We start from the raw sequence: 17,789 nt of genomic DNA, 5'->3' as shown, positions 1-17,789 counted from the left end.
AAAAGCGAAGAGTCTCCCTAAGCCAGAAGATCGTTGGGTACAGCCGGGACCAGCTGCTTGGAAAGCATCACCAAACCAGGGATTCGAGCTTGAGGAGGCTAATTTGCATACTCCAGGTGCCCTCTGGGAAAAGCGAAGAGTCTCCCTAAGCCAGAAGATCGTTGGGTACAGCCGGGACCAGCTGCTTGGAAAGCATCACCAAACCAGGGATTCGAGCTTGAGGAGGCTAATTTGCATACTCCAGGTGCCCTCTGGGAAAAGCGAAGAGTCTCCCTAAGCCAGAGACTCGTTGGGTACAGCCGGGACCAGCTGCTTGGAAAGTCATCACCAAACCAGGGATTCGAGCTTGAGGAGGCTAATTTGCATACTCCAGGTGCCCTTCTGGGAAAAGCGAAAGAGTCTCCATAAGCCAGAAGATCGTTGGGTACAGCCGGGACCAGCTGCTTGGAAAGCATCACCAAACACAGGGATTTCGAGCTTGAGGAGGCTATTTTGACATACTCGCAGGTGGCCCTCTGGGAAAAGCCGAAGAGTCTCCCTAAGCCAGAAGATCGTTGGTACAGCCGGGGACCCAGCTGCTTGAGAAAGCATCACCAAACCAGGGATTCGAGCTTGAGGTAGGCTAATTTTGCATACTCCAGGTGCCCTCTGGGGGAAAAGCGAAGAGTCTCCCTAAGCCAGAAGATCGTTGGGTACAGCCCGGGGACCAGCCTGCTTGGAAAGCATCACCAAACCAGGGATTCGAGCTTGAGGAGGCTAATTTGCATACTCCAGGTGCCCTCTGGGAAAGCGAAGAGTCTCCCCTAAGCCAGAAGATCGTTGGGTAACAGCCGGGACCAGCCTGCTTGGAAAGCATCACCAAACCAGGGAATTCGAGCTTGAGGAGGCTAATTTGCTTACTCCAGGTGCCCTCTGGGAAAAGCGAAGAGTCTCCCTAAGCCAGAAGATCGTTGGGTACAGCCGGGACCAGCTGCTTGGAAAGCATCACCAAACCAGGGAATTCGAGCTTGAGGAGGCTAATTTGCATACTCCAGGTGCCCTCTGGGAAAAGCGAAGAGTCTCCCTAAGCCAGAAGATCGTTGGGTACAGCCGGGACCAGCTGCTTGGAAAGCATCACCAAACCAGGGATTCGAGCTTGAGGAGGCTAATTTGCATACTCCAGGTGCCCTCTGGGAAAAGCGAAGAGTCTCCCTAAGCCAGAAGATCGTTGGGTACAGCCGGGACCAGCTGCTTGGAAAGCATCACCAAACCAGGGATTCGAGCTTGAGGAGGCTAATTTGCATACTCCAGGTGCCCTCTGGGAAAAGCGAAGAGTCTCCCTAAGCCAGAAGATCGTTGGGTACAGCCGGGACCAGCTGCTTGGAAAGCATCACCAAACCAGGGATTCGAGCTTGAGGAGGCTAATTTGCATACTCCAGGTGCCCTCTGGAAAAGCGAAGAGTCTCCCTAAGCCAGAAGATCGTTGGGTACAGCCTGGGACCAGCTGCTTGGAAAGCATCACCAAACCAGGGATTCGAGCTTGAGGAGGCTAATTTGCATACTCCAGGTGCCCTCTGGGAAAAGCGAAGAGTCTCCCTAAGCCAGAAGATCGTTGGGTACAGCCGGGACCAGCTGCTTGGAAAGCATCACCAAACCAGGGATTCGAGCTTGAGGAGGCTAATTTGCATACTCCAGGTGCCCTCTGGGAAAAGCGAAGAGTCTCCCTAAGCCAGAAGATCGTTGGGTACAGCCGGACCAGCTGCTTGGAAAGCATCACCAAACCAGGGATTCGAGCTTGAGGAGGCTAATTTGCATACTCCAGGTGCCCTCTGGGAAAAGCGAAGAGTCTCCCTAAGCCAGAAGATCGTTGGGTACAGCCGGGACCAGCTGCTTGGAAAGCATCACCAAACCAGGGATTCGAGCTTGAGGAGGCTAATTTGCATACTCCAGGTGCCCTCTGGGAAAAGCGAAGAGTCTCCCTAAGCCAGGAAGATCGTTGGGGTACAGCCGGGACCAGCTGCTTGGAAAGCATCACCAAACCAGGGATTCGAGCTTGAGGAGGCTAATTTGCATACTCCAGGTGCCCTCTGGGAAAAGCGAAGAGTCTCCCTAAGCCAGAAGATCGTTGGGTACAGCCGGGACCAGCTGCTTGGAAAGCATCACCAAACCAGGGATTCGAGCTTGAGGAGGCTAATTTGCATACTCCAGGTGCCCTCTGGGAAAAGCGAAGAGTCTCCCTAAGCCAGAAGATCGTTGGGTACAGCCGGGACCAGCTGCTTGGAAAGCATCACCAAACCAGGGATTCGAGCTTGAGGAGGCTAATTTGCATACTCCAGGTGCCCTCTGGGAAAAGCGAAGAGTCTCCCTAAGCCAGAAGATCGTTGGGTACAGCCGGGACCAGCTGCTTGGAAAGCATCACCAAACCAGGGATTCGAGCTTGAGGAGGCTAATTTGCATACTCCAGGTGCCCTCTGGGAAAAGCGAAGAGTCTCCCTAAGCCAGAAGATCGTTGGGTACAGCCGGGACCAGCTGCTTGGAAAGCATCACCAAACCAGGGATTCGAGCTTGAGGAGGCTAATTTGCATACTCCAGGTGCCCTCTGGGAAAAGCGAAGAGTCTCCCTAAGCCAGAAGATCGTTGGGTACAGCCGGGACCAGCTGCTTGGAAAGCATCACCAAACCAGGGATTCGAGCTTGAGGAGGCTAATTTGCATACTCCAGGTGCCCTCTGGGAAAAGCGAAGAGTCTCCCTAAGCCAGAAGATCGTTGGGTACAGCCGGGACCAGCTGCTTGGAAAGCATCACCAAACCAGGGATTCGAGCTTGAGGAGGCTAATTTGCATACTCCAGGTGCCCTCTGGGAAAAGCGAAGAGTCTCCCTAAGCCAGAAGATCGTTGGGTACAGCCGGGACCAGCTGCTTGGAAAGCATCACCAAACCAGGGATTCGAGCTTGAGGAGGCTAATTTGCATACTCCAGGTGCCCTCTGGGAAAAGCGAAGAGTCTCCCTAAGCCAGAAGATCGTTGGGTACAGCCGGGACCAGCTGCTTGGAAAGCATCACCAAACCAGGGATTCGAGCTTGAGGAGGCTAATTTGCATACTCCAGGTGCCCTCTGGGAAAAGCGAAGAGTCTCCCTAAGCCAGAAGATCGTTGGGTACAGCCGGGACCAGCTGCTTGGAAAGCATCACCAAACCAGGGATTCGAGCTTGAGGAGGCTAATTTGCATACTCCAGGTGCCCTCTGGGAAAAGCGAAGAGTCTCCCTAAGCCAGAAGATCGTTGGGTACAGCCGGGACCAGCTGCTTGGAAAGCATCACCAAACCAGGGATTCGAGCTTGAGGAGGCTAATTTGCATACTCCAGGTGCCCTCTGGGAAAAGCGAAGAGTCTCCCTAAGCCAGAAGATCGTTGGGTACAGCCGGGACCAGCTGCTTGGAAAGCATCACCAAACCAGGGATTCGAGCTTGAGGAGGCTAATTTGCATACTCCAGGTGCCCTCTGGGAAAAGCGAAGAGTCTCCCTAAGCCAGAAGATCGTTGGGTACAGCCGGGACCAGCTGCTTGGAAAGCATCACCAAAACCAGGGATTCGAGCTTGAGGAGGCTAATTTGCATACTCCAGGTGCCCTCTGGGAAAAGCGAAGAGTCTCCCTAAGCCAGAAGATCGTTGGGTACAGCCGGGACCAGCTGCTTGGAAAGCATCACCAAACCAGGGATTCGAGCTTGAGGAGGCTAATTTGCATACTCCAGGTGCCCTCTGGGAAAAGCGAAGAGTCTCCCTAAGCCAGAAGATCGTTGGGTACAGCCGGGACCAGCTGCTTGGAAAGCATCACCAAACCAGGGATTCGAGCTTGAGGAGGCTAATTTGCATACTCCAGGTGCCCTCTGGGAAAAGCGAAGAGTCTCCCTAAGCCAGAAGATCGTTGGGTACAGCCGGGACCAGCTGCTTGGAAAGCATCACCAAACCAGGGATTCGAGCTTGAGGAGGCTAATTTGCATACTCCAGGTGCCCTCTGGGAAAAGCGAAGAGTCTCCCTAAGCCAGAAGATCGTTGGGTACAGCCGGGACCAGCTGCTTGGAAAGCATCACCAAACCAGGGATTCGAGCTTGAGGAGGCTAATTTGCATACTCCAGGTGCCCTCTGGGAAAAGCGAAGAGTCTCCCTAAGCCAGAAGATCGTTGGGTACAGCCGGGACCAGCTGCTTGGAAAGCATCACCAAACCAGGGATTCGAGCTTGAGGAGGCTAATTTGCATACTCCAGGTGCCCTCTGGGAAAAGCGAAGAGTCTCCCTAAGCCAGAAGATCGTTGGGTACAGCCGGGACCAGCTGCTTGGAAAGCATCACCAAACCAGGGATTCGAGCTTGAGGAGGCTAATTTGCATACTCCAGGTGCCCTCTGGGAAAAGCGAAGAGTCTCCCTAAGCCAGAAGATCGTTGGGTACAGCCGGGACCAGCTGCTTGGAAAGCATCACCAAACCAGGGATTCGAGCTTGAGGAGGCTAATTTGCATACTCCAGGTGCCCTCTGGGAAAAGCGAAGAGTCTCCCTAAGCCAGAAGATCGTTGGGTACAGCCGGGACCAGCTGCTTGGAAAGCATCACCAAACCAGGGATTCGAGCTTGAGGAGGCTAATTTGCATACTCCAGGTGCCCTCTGGGAAAAGCGAAGAGTCTCCCTAAGCCAGAAGATCGTTGGGTACAGCCGGGACCAGCTGCTTGGAAAGCATCACCAAACCAGGGATTCGAGCTTGAGGAGGCTAATTTGCATACTCCAGGTGCCCTCTGGGAAAGCGAAGAGTCTCCCTAAGCCAGAAGATCGTTGGGTACAGCCGGGACCAGCTGCTTGGAAAGCATCACCAAACCAGGGATTCGAGCTTGAGGAGGCTAATTTGCATACTCCAGGTGCCCTCTGGGAAAAGCGAAGAGTCTCCCTAAGCCAGAAGATCGTTGGGTACAGCCGGGACCAGCTGCTTGGAAAGCATCACCAAACCAGGGATTCGAGCTTGAGGAGGCTAATTTGCATACTCCAGGTGCCCTCTGGGAAAAGCGAAGAGTCTCCCTAAGCCAGAAGATCGTTGGGTACAGCCGGGACCAGCTGCTTGGAAAGCATCACCAAACCAGGGATTCGAGCTTGAGGAGGCTAATTTGCATACTCCAGGTGCCCTCTGGGAAAAGCGAAGAGTCTCCCTAAGCCAGAAGATCGTTGGGTACAGCCGGGACCAGCTGCTTGGAAAGCATCACCAAACCAGGGATTCGAGCTTGAGGAGGCTAATTTGCATACTCCAGGTGCCCTCTGGGAAAAGCGAAGAGTCTCCCTAAGCCAGAAGATCGTTGGGTACAGCCGGGACCAGCTGCTTGGAAAGCATCACCAAACCAGGGATTCGAGCTTGAGGAGGCTAATTTGCATACTCCAGGTGCCCTCTGGAAAAGCGAAGAGTCTCCCTAAGCCAGAAGATCGTTGGTACAGCCGGGACCAGCTGCTTGGAAAGCATCACCAAACCAGGGATTCGAGCTTGAGGAGGCTAATTTGCATACTCCAGGTGCCCTCTGGGAAAAGCGAAGAGTCTCCCTAAGCCAGAAGATCGTTGGGTACAGCCGGGACCAGCTGCTTGGAAAGCATCACCAAACCAGGGATTCGAGCTTGAGGAGGCTAATTTGCATACTCCAGGTGCCCTCTGGGAAAAGCGAAGAGTCTCCCTAAGCCAGAAGATCGTTGGGTACAGCCGGGACCAGCTGCTTGGAAAGCATCACCAAACCAGGGATTCGAGCTTGAGGAGGCTAATTTGCATACTCCAGGTGCCCTCTGGGAAAAGCGAAGAGTCTCCCTAAGCCAGAAGATCGTTGGGTACAGCCGGGACCAGCTGCTTGGAAAGCATCACCAAACCAGGGATTCGAGCTTGAGGAGGCTAATTTGCATACTCCAGGTGCCCTCTGGGAAAAAGCGAAGAGTCTCCCTAAGCCAGAAGATCGTTGGGTACAGCCGGGACCAGCTGCTTGGAAAGCATCACCAAACCAGGATTCGAGCTTGAGGAGGCTAATTTTGCATACTCCAGGTGCCCTCTGGGAAAAGCGAAGAGTCTCCCTAAGCCAGAAGATCGTTGGGTACAGCCGGGACCAGCTGCTTGGAAAGCATCACCAAACCAGGGATTCGAGCTTGAGGAGGCTAATTTGCATACTCCAGGTGCCCTCTGGGAAAAGCGAAGAGTCTCCCTAAGCCAGAAGATCGTTGGGTACAGCCGGGACCAGCTGCTTGGAAAGCATCACCAACCAGGGATTCGAGCTTGAGGAGGCTAATTTGCATACTCCAGGTGCCCTCTGGGAAAAGCGAAGAGTCTCCCTAAGCCAGAAGATCGTTGGGTACAGCCGGGACCAGCTGCTTGGAAAGCATCACCAAACCAGGGATTCGAGCTTGAGGAGGCTAATTTGCATACTCCAGGTGCCCTCTGGGAAAAGCGAAGAGTCTCCCTAAGCCAGAAGATCGTTGGGTACAGCCGGGACCAGCTGCTTGGAAAGCATCACCAAACCAGGGATTCGAGCTTGAGGAGGCTAATTTGCATACTCCAGGTGCCCTCTGGGAAAAGCGAAGAGTCTCCCTAAGCCAGAAGATCGTTGGGTACAGCCGGGACCAGCTGCTTGGAAAGCATCACCAAACCAGGGATTCGAGCTTGAGGAGGCTAATTTGCATACTCCAGGTGCCCTCTGGGAAAAGCGAAGAGTCTCCCTAAGCCAGAAGATCGTTGGGTACAGCCGGGACCAGCTGCTTGGAAAGCATCACCAAACCAGGGATTCGAGCTTGAGGAGGCTAATTTGCATACTCCAGGTGCCCTCTGGGAAAAGCGAAGAGTCTCCCTAAGCCAGAAGATCGTTGGGTACAGCCGGGACCAGCTGCTTGGAAAGCATCACCAAACCAGGGATTCGAGCTTGAGGAGGCTAATTTGCATACTCCAGGTGCCCTCTGGGAAAAGCGAAGAGTCTCCCTAAGCCAGAAGATCGTTGGGTACAGCCGGGACCAGCTGCTTGGAAAGCATCACCAAACCAGGGATTCGAGCTTGAGGAGGCTAATTTGCATACTCCAGGTGCCCTCTGGGAAAAGCGAAGAGTCTCCCTAAGCCAGAAGATCGTTGGGTACAGCCGGGACCAGCTGCTTGGAAAGCATCACCAAACCAGGGATTCGAGCTTGAGGAGGCTAATTTGCATACTCCAGGTGCCCTCTGGGAAAAGCGAAGAGTCTCCCTAAGCCAGAAGATCGTTGGGTACAGCCGGGACCAGCTGCTTGGAAAGCATCACCAAACCAGGGATTCGAGCTTGAGGAGGCTAATTTGCATACTCCAGGTGCCCTCTGGGAAAAGCGAAGAGTCTCCCTAAGCCAGAAGATCGTTGGGTACAGCCGGGACCAGCTGCTTGGAAAGCATCACCAAACCAGGGATTCGAGCTTGAGGAGGCTAATTTGCATACTCCAGGTGCCCTCTGGGAAAAGCGAAGAGTCTCCCTAAGCCAGAAGATCGTTGGGTACAGCCGGGACCAGCTGCTTGGAAAGCATCACCAAACCAGGGATTCGAGCTTGAGGAGGCTAATTTGCATACTCCAGGTGCCCTCTGGGAAAAGCGAAGAGTCTCCCTAAGCCAGAAGATCGTTGGGTACAGCCGGGACCAGCTGCTTGGAAAGCATCACCAAACCAGGGATTCGAGCTTGAGGAGGCTAATTTGCATACTCCAGGTGCCCTCTGGGAAAAGCGAAGAGTCTCCCTAAGCCAGAAGATCGTTGGGTACAGCCGGGACCAGCTGCTTGGAAAGCATCACCAAACCAGGGATTCGAGCTTGAGGAGGCTAATTTGCATACTCCAGGTGCCCTCTGGGAAAAGCGAAGAGTCTCCCTAAGCCAGAAGATCGTTGGGTACAGCCGGGACCAGCTGCTTGGAAAGCATCACCAAACCAGGGATTCGAGCTTGAGGAGGCTAATTTGCATACTCCAGGTGCCCTCTGGGAAAAGCGAAGAGTCTCCCTAAGCCAGAAGATCGTTGGGTACAGCCGGGACCAGCTGCTTGGAAAGCATCACCAAACCAGGGATTCGAGCTTGAGGAGGCTAATTTGCATACTCCAGGTGCCCTCTGGGAAAAGCGAAGAGTCTCCCTAAGCCAGAAGATCGTTGGGTACAGCCGGGACCAGCTGCTTGGAAAGCATCACCAAACCAGGGATTCGAGCTTGAGGAGGCTAATTTGCATACTCCAGGTGCCCTCTGGGAAAAGCGAAGAGTCTCCCTAAGCCAGAAGATCGTTGGGTACAGCCGGGACCAGCTGCTTGGAAAGCATCACCAAACCAGGGATTCGAGCTTGAGGAGGCTAATTTGCATACTCCAGGTGCCCTCTGGGAAAAGCGAAGAGTCTCCCTAAGCCAGAAGATCGTTGGGTACAGCCGGGACCAGCTGCTTGGAAAGCATCACCAAACCAGGGATTCGAGCTTGAGGAGGCTAATTTGCATACTCCAGGTGCCCTCTGGGAAAAGCGAAGAGTCTCCCTAAGCCAGAAGATCGTTGGGTACAGCCGGGACCAGCTGCTTGGAAAGCATCACCAAACCAGGGATTCGAGCTTGAGGAGGCTAATTTGCATACTCCAGGTGCCCTCTGGGAAAAGCGAAGAGTCTCCCTAAGCCAGAAGATCGTTGGGTACAGCCGGGACCAGCTGCTTGGAAAGCATCACCAAACCAGGGATTCGAGCTTGAGGAGGCTAATTTGCATACTCCAGGTGCCCTCTGGGAAAAGCGAAGAGTCTCCCTAAGCCAGAAGATCGTTGGGTACAGCCGGGACCAGCTGCTTGGAAAGCATCACCAAACCAGGGATTCGAGCTTGAGGAGGCTAATTTGCATACTCCAGGTGCCCTCTGGGAAAAGCGAAGAGTCTCCCTAAGCCAGAAGATCGTTGGGTACAGCCGGGACCAGCTGCTTGGAAAGCATCACCAAACCAGGGATTCGAGCTTGAGGAGGCTAATTTGCATACTCCAGGTGCCCTCTGGGAAAAGCGAAGAGTCTCCCTAAGCCAGAAGATCGTTGGGTACAGCCGGGACCAGCTGCTTGGAAAGCATCACCAAACCAGGGATTCGAGCTTGAGGAGGCTAATTTGCATACTCCAGGTGCCCTCTGGGAAAAGCGAAGAGTCTCCCTAAGCCAGAAGATCGTTGGGTACAGCCGGGACCAGCTGCTTGGAAAGCATCACCAAACCAGGGATTCGAGCTTGAGGAGGCTAATTTGCATACTCCAGGTGCCCTCTGGGAAAAGCGAAGAGTCTCCCTAAGCCAGAAGATCGTTGGGTACAGCCGGGACCAGCTGCTTGGAAAGCATCACCAAACCAGGGATTCGAGCTTGAGGAGGCTAATTTGCATACTCCAGGTGCCCTCTGGGAAAAGCGAAGAGTCTCCCTAAGCCAGAAGATCGTTGGGTACAGCCGGGACCAGCTGCTTGGAAAGCATCACCAAACCAGGGATTCGAGCTTGAGGAGGCTAATTTGCATACTCCAGGTGCCCTCTGGGAAAAGCGAAGAGTCTCCCTAAGCCAGAAGATCGTTGGGTACAGCCGGGACCAGCTGCTTGGAAAGCATCACCAAACCAGGGATTCGAGCTTGAGGAGGCTAATTTGCATACTCCAGGTGCCCTCTGGGAAAAGCGAAGAGTCTCCCTAAGCCAGAAGATCGTTGGGTACAGCCGGGACCAGCTGCTTGGAAAGCATCACCAAACCAGGGATTCGAGCTTGAGGAGGCTAATTTGCATACTCCAGGTGCCCTCTGGGAAAAGCGAAGAGTCTCCCTAAGCCAGAAGATCGTTGGGTACAGCCGGGACCAGCTGCTTGGAAAGCATCACCAAACCAGGGATTCGAGCTTGAGGAGGCTAATTTGCATACTCCAGGTGCCCTCTGGGAAAAGCGAAGAGTCTCCCTAAGCCAGAAGATCGTTGGGTACAGCCGGGACCAGCTGCTTGGAAAGCATCACCAAACCAGGGATTCGAGCTTGAGGAGGCTAATTTGCATACTCCAGGTGCCCTCTGGGAAAAGCGAAGAGTCTCCCTAAGCCAGAAGATCGTTGGGTACAGCCGGGACCAGCTGCTTGGAAAGCATCACCAAACCAGGGATTCGAGCTTGAGGAGGCTAATTTGCATACTCCAGGTGCCCTCTGGGAAAAGCGAAGAGTCTCCCTAAGCCAGAAGATCGTTGGGTACAGCCGGGACCAGCTGCTTGGAAAGCATCACCAAACCAGGGATTCGAGCTTGAGGAGGCTAATTTGCATACTCCAGGTGCCCTCTGGGAAAAGCGAAGAGTCTCCCTAAGCCAGAAGATCGTTGGGTACAGCCGGGACCAGCTGCTTGGAAAGCATCACCAAACCAGGGATTCGAGCTTGAGGAGGCTAATTTGCATACTCCAGGTGCCCTCTGGGAAAAGCGAAGAGTCTCCCTAAGCCAGAAGATCGTTGGGTACAGCCGGGACCAGCTGCTTGGAAAGCATCACCAAACCAGGGATTCGAGCTTGAGGAGGCTAATTTGCATACTCCAGGTGCCCTCTGGGAAAAGCGAAGAGTCTCCCTAAGCCAGAAGATCGTTGGGTACAGCCGGGACCAGCTGCTTGGAAAGCATCACCAAACCAGGGATTCAAGCTTGAGGAGGCTAATTTGCATACTCCAGGTGCCCTCTGGGAAAAGCGAAGAGTCTCCCTAAGCCAGAAGATCGTTGGGTACAGCCGGGACCAGCTGCTTGGAAAGCATCACCAAACCAGGGATTCAAGCTTGAGGAGGCTAATTTGCATACTCCAGGTGCCCTCTGGGAAAAGCGAAGAGTCTCCCTAAGCCAGAAGATCGTTGGGTACAGCCGGGACCAGCTGCTTGGAAAGCATCACCAAACCAGGGATTCAAGCTTGAGGAGGCTAATTTGCATACTCCAGGTGCCCTCTGGGAAAAGCGAAGAGTCTCCCTAAGCCAGAAGATCGTTGGGTACAGCCGGGACCAGCTGCTTGGAAAGCATCACCAAACCAGGGATTCAAGCTTGAGGAGGCTAATTTGCATACTCCAGGTGCCCTCTGGGAAAAGCGAAGAGTCTCCCTAAGCCAGAAGATCGTTGGGTACAGCCGGGACCAGCTGCTTGGAAAGCATCACCAAACCAGGGATTCAAGCTTGAGGAGGCTAATTTGCATACTCCAGGTGCCCTCTGGGAAAAGCGAAGAGTCTCCCTAAGCCAGAAGATCGTTGGGTACAGCCGGGACCAGCTGCTTGGAAAGCATCACCAAACCAGGGATTCAAGCTTGAGGAGGCTAATTTGCATACTCCAGGTGCCCTCTGGGAAAAGCGAAGAGTCTCCCTAAGCCAGAAGATCGTTGGGTACAGCCGGGACCAGCTGCTTGGAAAGCATCACCAAACCAGGGATTCAAGCTTGAGGAGGCTAATTTGCATACTCCAGGTGCCCTCTGGGAAAAGCGAAGAGTCTCCCTAAGCCAGAAGATCGTTGGGTACAGCCGGGACCAGCTGCTTGGAGAGCATCACCAAACCAGGGATTCAAGCTTGAGGAGGCTAATTTGCATACTCCAGGTGCCCTCTGGGAAAAGCGAAGAGTCTCCCTAAGCCAGAAGATCGTTGGGTACAGCCGGGACCAGCTGCTTGGAGAGCATCACCAAACCAGGGATTCAAGCTTGAGGAGGCTAATTTGCATACTCCAGGTGCCCTCTGGGAAAAGCGAAGAGTCTCCCTAAGCCAGAAGATCGTTGGGTACAGCCGGGACCAGCTGCTTGGAGAGCATCACCAAACCAGGGATTCAAGCTTGAGGAGGCTAATTTGCATACTCCAGGTGCCCTCTGGGAAAAGCGAAGAGTCTCCCTAAGCCAGAAGATCGTTGGGTACAGCCGGGACCAGCTGCTTGGAGAGCATCACCAAACCAGGGATTCAAGCTTGAGGAGGCTAATTTGCATACTCCAGGTGCCCTCTGGGAAAAGCGAAGAGTCTCCCTAAGCCAGAAGATCGTTGGGTACAGCCGGGACCAGCTGCTTGGAGAGCATCACCAAACCAGGGATTCAAGCTTGAGGAGGCTAATTTGCATACTCCAGGTGCCCTCTGGGAAAAGCGAAGAGTCTCCCTAAGCCAGAAGATCGTTGGGTACAGCCGGGACCAGCTGCTTGGAGAGCATCACCAAACCAGGGATTCAAGCTTGAGGAGGCTAATTTGCATACTCCAGGTGCCCTCTGGGAAAAGCGAAGAGTCTCCCTAAGCCAGAAGATCGTTGGGTACAGCCGGGACCAGCTGCTTGGAGAGCATCACCAAACCAGGGATTCAAGCTTGAGGAGGCTAATTTGCATACTCCAGGTGCCCTCTGGGAAAAGCGAAGAGTCTCCCTAAGCCAGAAGATCGTTGGGTACAGCCGGGACCAGCTGCTTGGAGAGCATCACCAAACCAGGGATTCAAGCTTGAGGAGGCTAATTTGCATACTCCAGGTGCCCTCTGGGAAAAGCGAAGAGTCTCCCTAAGCCAGAAGATCGTTGGGTACAGCCGGGACCAGCTGCTTGGAGAGCATCACCAAACCAGGGATTCAAGCTTGAGGAGGCTAATTTGCATACTCCAGGTGCCCTCTGGGAAAAGCGAAGAGTCTCCCTAAGCCAGAAGATCGTTGGGTACAGCCGGGACCAGCTGCTTGGAGAGCATCACCAAACCAGGGATTCAAGCTTGAGGAGGCTAATTTGCATACTCCAGGTGCCCTCTGGGAAAAGCGAAGAGTCTCCCTAAGCCAGAAGATCGTTGGGTACAGCCGGGACCAGCTGCTTGGAGAGCATCACCAAACCAGGGATTCAAGCTTGAGGAGGCTAATTTGCATACTCCAGGTGCCCTCTGGGAAAAGCGAAGAGTCTCCCTAAGCCAGAAGATCGTTGGGTACAGCCGGGACCAGCTGCTTGGAGAGCATCACCAAACCAGGGATTCAAGCTTGAGGAGGCTAATTTGCATACTCCAGGTGCCCTCTGGGAAAAGCGAAGAGTCTCCCTAAGCCAGAAGATCGTTGGGTACAGCCGGGACCAGCTGCTTGGAGAGCATCACCAAACCAGGGATTCAAGCTTGAGGAGGCTAATTTGCATACTCCAGGTGCCCTCTGGGAAAAGCGAAGAGTCTCCCTAAGCCAGAAGATCGTTGGGTACAGCCGGGACCAGCTGCTTGGAGAGCATCACCAAACCAGGGATTCAAGCTTGAGGAGGCTAATTTGCATACTCCAGGTGCCCTCTGGGAAAAGCGAAGAGTCTCCCTAAGCCAGAAGATCGTTGGGTACAGCCGGGACCAGCTGCTTGGAGAGCATCACCAAACCAGGGATTCAAGCTTGAGGAGGCTAATTTGCATACTCCAGGTGCCCTCTGGGAAAAGCGAAGAGTCTCCCTAAGCCAGAAGATCGTTGGGTACAGCCGGGACCAGCTGCTTGGAGAGCATCACCAAACCAGGGATTCAAGCTTGAGGAGGCTAATTTGCATACTCCAGGTGCCCTCTGGGAAAAGCGAAGAGTCTCCCTAAGCCAGAAGATCGTTGGGTACAGCCGGGACCAGCTGCTTGGAGAGCATCACCAAACCAGGGATTCAAGCTTGAGGAGGCTAATTTGCATACTCCAGGTGCCCTCTGGGAAAAGCGAAGAGTCTCCCTAAGCCAGAAGATCGTTGGGTACAGCCGGGACCAGCTGCTTGGAGAGCATCACCAAACCAGGGATTCAAGCTTGAGGAGGCTAATTTGCATACTCCAGGTGCCCTCTGGGAAAAGCGAAGAGTCTCCCTAAGCCAGAAGATCGTTGGGTACAGCCGGGACCAGCTGCTTGGAGAGCATCACCAAACCAGGGATTCAAGCTTGAGGAGGCTAATTTGCATACTCCAGGTGCCCTCTGGGAAAAGCGAAGAGTCTCCCTAAGCCAGAAGATCGTTGGGTACAGCCGGGACCAGCTGCTTGGAGAGCATCACCAAACCAGGGATTCAAGCTTGAGGAGGCTAATTTGCATACTCCAGGTGCCCTCTGGGAAAAGCGAAGAGTCTCCCTAAGCCAGAAGATCGTTGGGTACAGCCGGGACCAGCTGCTTGGAGAGCATCACCAAACCAGGGATTCAAGCTTGAGGAGGCTAATTTGCATACTCCAGGTGCCCTCTGGGAAAAGCGAAGAGTCTCCCTAAGCCAGAAGATCGTTGGGTACAGCCGGGACCAGCTGCTTGGAGAGCATCACCAAACCAGGGATTCAAGCTTGAGGAGGCTAATTTGCATACTCCAGGTGCCCTCTGGGAAAAGCGAAGAGTCTCCCTAAGCCAGAAGATCGTTGGGTACAGCCGGGACCAGCTGCTTGGAGAGCATCACCAAACCAGGGATTCAAGCTTGAGGAGGCTAATTTGCATACTCCAGGTGCCCTCTGGGAAAAGCGAAGAGTCTCCCTAAGCCAGAAGATCGTTGGGTACAGCCGGGACCAGCTGCTTGGAGAGCATCACCAAACCAGGGATTCAAGCTTGAGGAGGCTAATTTGCATACTCCAGGTGCCCTCTGGGAAAAGCGAAGAGTCTCCCTAAGCCAGAAGATCGTTGGGTACAGCCGGGACCAGCTGCTTGGAGAGCATCACCAAACCAGGGATTCAAGCTTGAGGAGGCTAATTTGCATACTCCAGGTGCCCTCTGGGAAAAGCGAAGAGTCTCCCTAAGCCAGAAGATCGTTGGGTACAGCCGGGACCAGCTGCTTGGAGAGCATCACCAAACCAGGGATTCAAGCTTGAGGAGGCTAATTTGCATACTCCAGGTGCCCTCTGGGAAAAGCGAAGAGTCTCCCTAAGCCAGAAGATCGTTGGGTACAGCCGGGACCAGCTGCTTGGAGAGCATCACCAAACCAGGGATTCAAGCTTGAGGAGGCTAATTTGCATACTCCAGGTGCCCTCTGGGAAAAGCGAAGAGTCTCCCTAAGCCAGAAGATCGTTGGGTACAGCCGGGACCAGCTGCTTGGAGAGCATCACCAAACCAGGGATTCAAGCTTGAGGAGGCTAATTTGCATACTCCAGGTGCCCTCTGGGAAAAGCGAAGAGTCTCCCTAAGCCAGAAGATCGTTGGGTACAGCCGGGACCAGCTGCTTGGAGAGCATCACCAAACCAGGGATTCAAGCTTGAGGAGGCTAATTTGCATACTCCAGGTGCCCTCTGGGAAAAGCGAAGAGTCTCCCTAAGCCAGAAGATCGTTGGGTACAGCCGGGACCAGCTGCTTGGAGAGCATCACCAAACCAGGGATTCAAGCTTGAGGAGGCTAATTTGCATACTCCAGGTGCCCTCTGGGAAAAGCGAAGAGTCTCCCTAAGCCAGAAGATCGTTGGGTACAGCCGGGACCAGCTGCTTGGAGAGCATCACCAAACCAGGGATTCAAGCTTGAGGAGGCTAATTTGCATACTCCAGGTGCCCTCTGGGAAAAGCGAAGAGTCTCCCTAAGCCAGAAGATCGTTGGGTACAGCCGGGACCAGCTGCTTGGAGAGCATCACCAAACCAGGGATTCAAGCTTGAGGAGGCTAATTTGCATACTCCAGGTGCCCTCTGGGAAAAGCGAAGAGTCTCCCTAAGCCAGAAGATCGTTGGGTACAGCCGGGACCAGCTGCTTGGAGAGCATCACCAAACCAGGGATTCAAGCTTGAGGAGGCTAATTTGCATACTCCAGGTGCCCTCTGGGAAAAGCGAAGAGTCTCCCTAAGCCAGAAGATCGTTGGGTACAGCCGGGACCAGCTGCTTGGAGAGCATCACCAAACCAGGGATTCAAGCTTGAGGAGGCTAATTTGCATACTCCAGGTGCCCTCTGGGAAAAGCGAAGAGTCTCCCTAAGCCAGAAGATCGTTGGGTACAGCCGGGACCAGCTGCTTGGAGAGCATCACCAAACCAGGGATTCAAGCTTGAGGAGGCTAATTTGCATACTCCAGGTGCCCTCTGGGAAAAGCGAAGAGTCTCCCTAAGCCAGAAGATCGTTGGGTACAGCCGGGACCAGCTGCTTGGAGAGCATCACCAAACCAGGGATTCAAGCTTGAGGAGGCTAATTTGCATACTCCAGGTGCCCTCTGGGAAAAGCGAAGAGTCTCCCTAAGCCAGAAGATCGTTGGGTACAGCCGGGACCAGCTGCTTGGAGAGCATCACCAAACCAGGGATTCAAGCTTGAGGAGGCTAATTTGCATACTCCAGGTGCCCTCTGGGAAAAGCGAAGAGTCTCCCTAAGCCAGAAGATCGTTGGGTACAGCCGGGACCAGCTGCTTGGAGAGCATCACCAAACCAGGGATTCAAGCTTGAGGAGGCTAATTTGCATACTCCAGGTGCCCTCTGGGAAAAGCGAAGAGTCTCCCTAAGCCAGAAGATCGTTGGGTACAGCCGGGACCAGCTGCTTGGAGAGCATCACCAAACCAGGGATTCAAGCTTGAGGAGGCTAATTTGCATACTCCAGGTGCCCTCTGGGAAAAGCGAAGAGTCTCCCTAAGCCAGAAGATCGTTGGGTACAGCCGGGACCAGCTGCTTGGAGAGCATCACCAAACCAGGGATTCAAGCTTGAGGAGGCTAATTTGCATACTCCAGGTGCCCTCTGGGAAAAGCGAAGAGTCTCCCTAAGCCAGAAGATCGTTGGGTACAGCCGGGACCAGCTGCTTGGAGAGCATCACCAAACCAGGGATTCAAGCTTGAGGAGGCTAATTTGCATACTCCAGGTGCCCTCTGGGAAAAGCGAAGAGTCTCCCTAAGCCAGAAGATCGTTGGGTACAGCCGGGACCAGCTGCTTGGAGAGCATCACCAAACCAGGGATTCAAGCTTGAGGAGGCTAATTTGCATACTCCAGGTGCCCTCTGGGAAAAGCGAAGAGTCTCCCTAAGCCAGAAGATCGTTGGGTACAGCCGGGACCAGCTGCTTGGAGAGCATCACCAAACCAGGGATTCAAGCTTGAGGAGGCTAATTTGCATACTCCAGGTGCCCTCTGGGAAAAGCGAAGAGTCTCCCTAAGCCAGAAGATCGTTGGGTACAGCCGGGACCAGCTGCTTGGAGAGCATCACCAAACCAGGGATTCAAGCTTGAGGAGGCTAATTTGCATACTCCAGGTGCCCTCTGGGAAAAGCGAAGAGTCTCCCTAAGCCAGAAGATCGTTGGGTACAGCCGGGACCAGCTGCTTGGAGAGCATCACCAAACCAGGGATTCAAGCTTGAGGAGGCTAATTTGCATACTCCAGGTGCCCTCTGGGAAAAGCGAAGAGTCTCCCTAAGCCAGAAGATCGTTGGGTACAGCCGGGACCAGCTGCTTGGAGAGCATCACCAAACCAGGGATTCAAGCTTGAGGAGGCTAATTTGCATACTCCAGGTGCCCTCTGGGAAAAGCGAAGAGTCTCCCTAAGCCAGAAGATCGTTGGGTACAGCCGGGACCAGCTGCTTGGAGAGCATCACCAAACCAGGGATTCAAGCTTGAGGAGGCTAATTTGCATACTCCAGGTGCCCTCTGGGAAAAGCGAAGAGTCTCCCTAAGCCAGAAGATCGTTGGGTACAGCCGGGACCAGCTGCTTGGAGAGCATCACCAAACCAGGGATTCAAGCTTGAGGAGGCTAATTTGCATACTCCAGGTGCCCTCTGGGAAAAGCGAAGAGTCTCCCTAAGCCAGAAGATCGTTGGGTACAGCCGGGACCAGCTGCTTGGAGAGCATCACCAAACCAGGGATTCAAGCTTGAGGAGGCTAATTTGCATACTCCAGGTGCCCTCTGGGAAAAGCGAAGAGTCTCCCTAAGCCAGAAGATCGTTGGGTACAGCCGGGACCAGCTGCTTGGAGAGCATCACCAAACCAGGGATTCAAGCTTGAGGAGGCTAATT

This window comes from Ranitomeya imitator, chromosome 4, assembly GCF_032444005.1.
Source record: "Ranitomeya imitator isolate aRanImi1 chromosome 4, aRanImi1.pri, whole genome shotgun sequence".
NCBI lineage: Eukaryota > Metazoa > Chordata > Amphibia > Anura > Dendrobatidae > Ranitomeya > Ranitomeya imitator.
Note: the sequence above shows the minus strand (reverse complement) of the source record.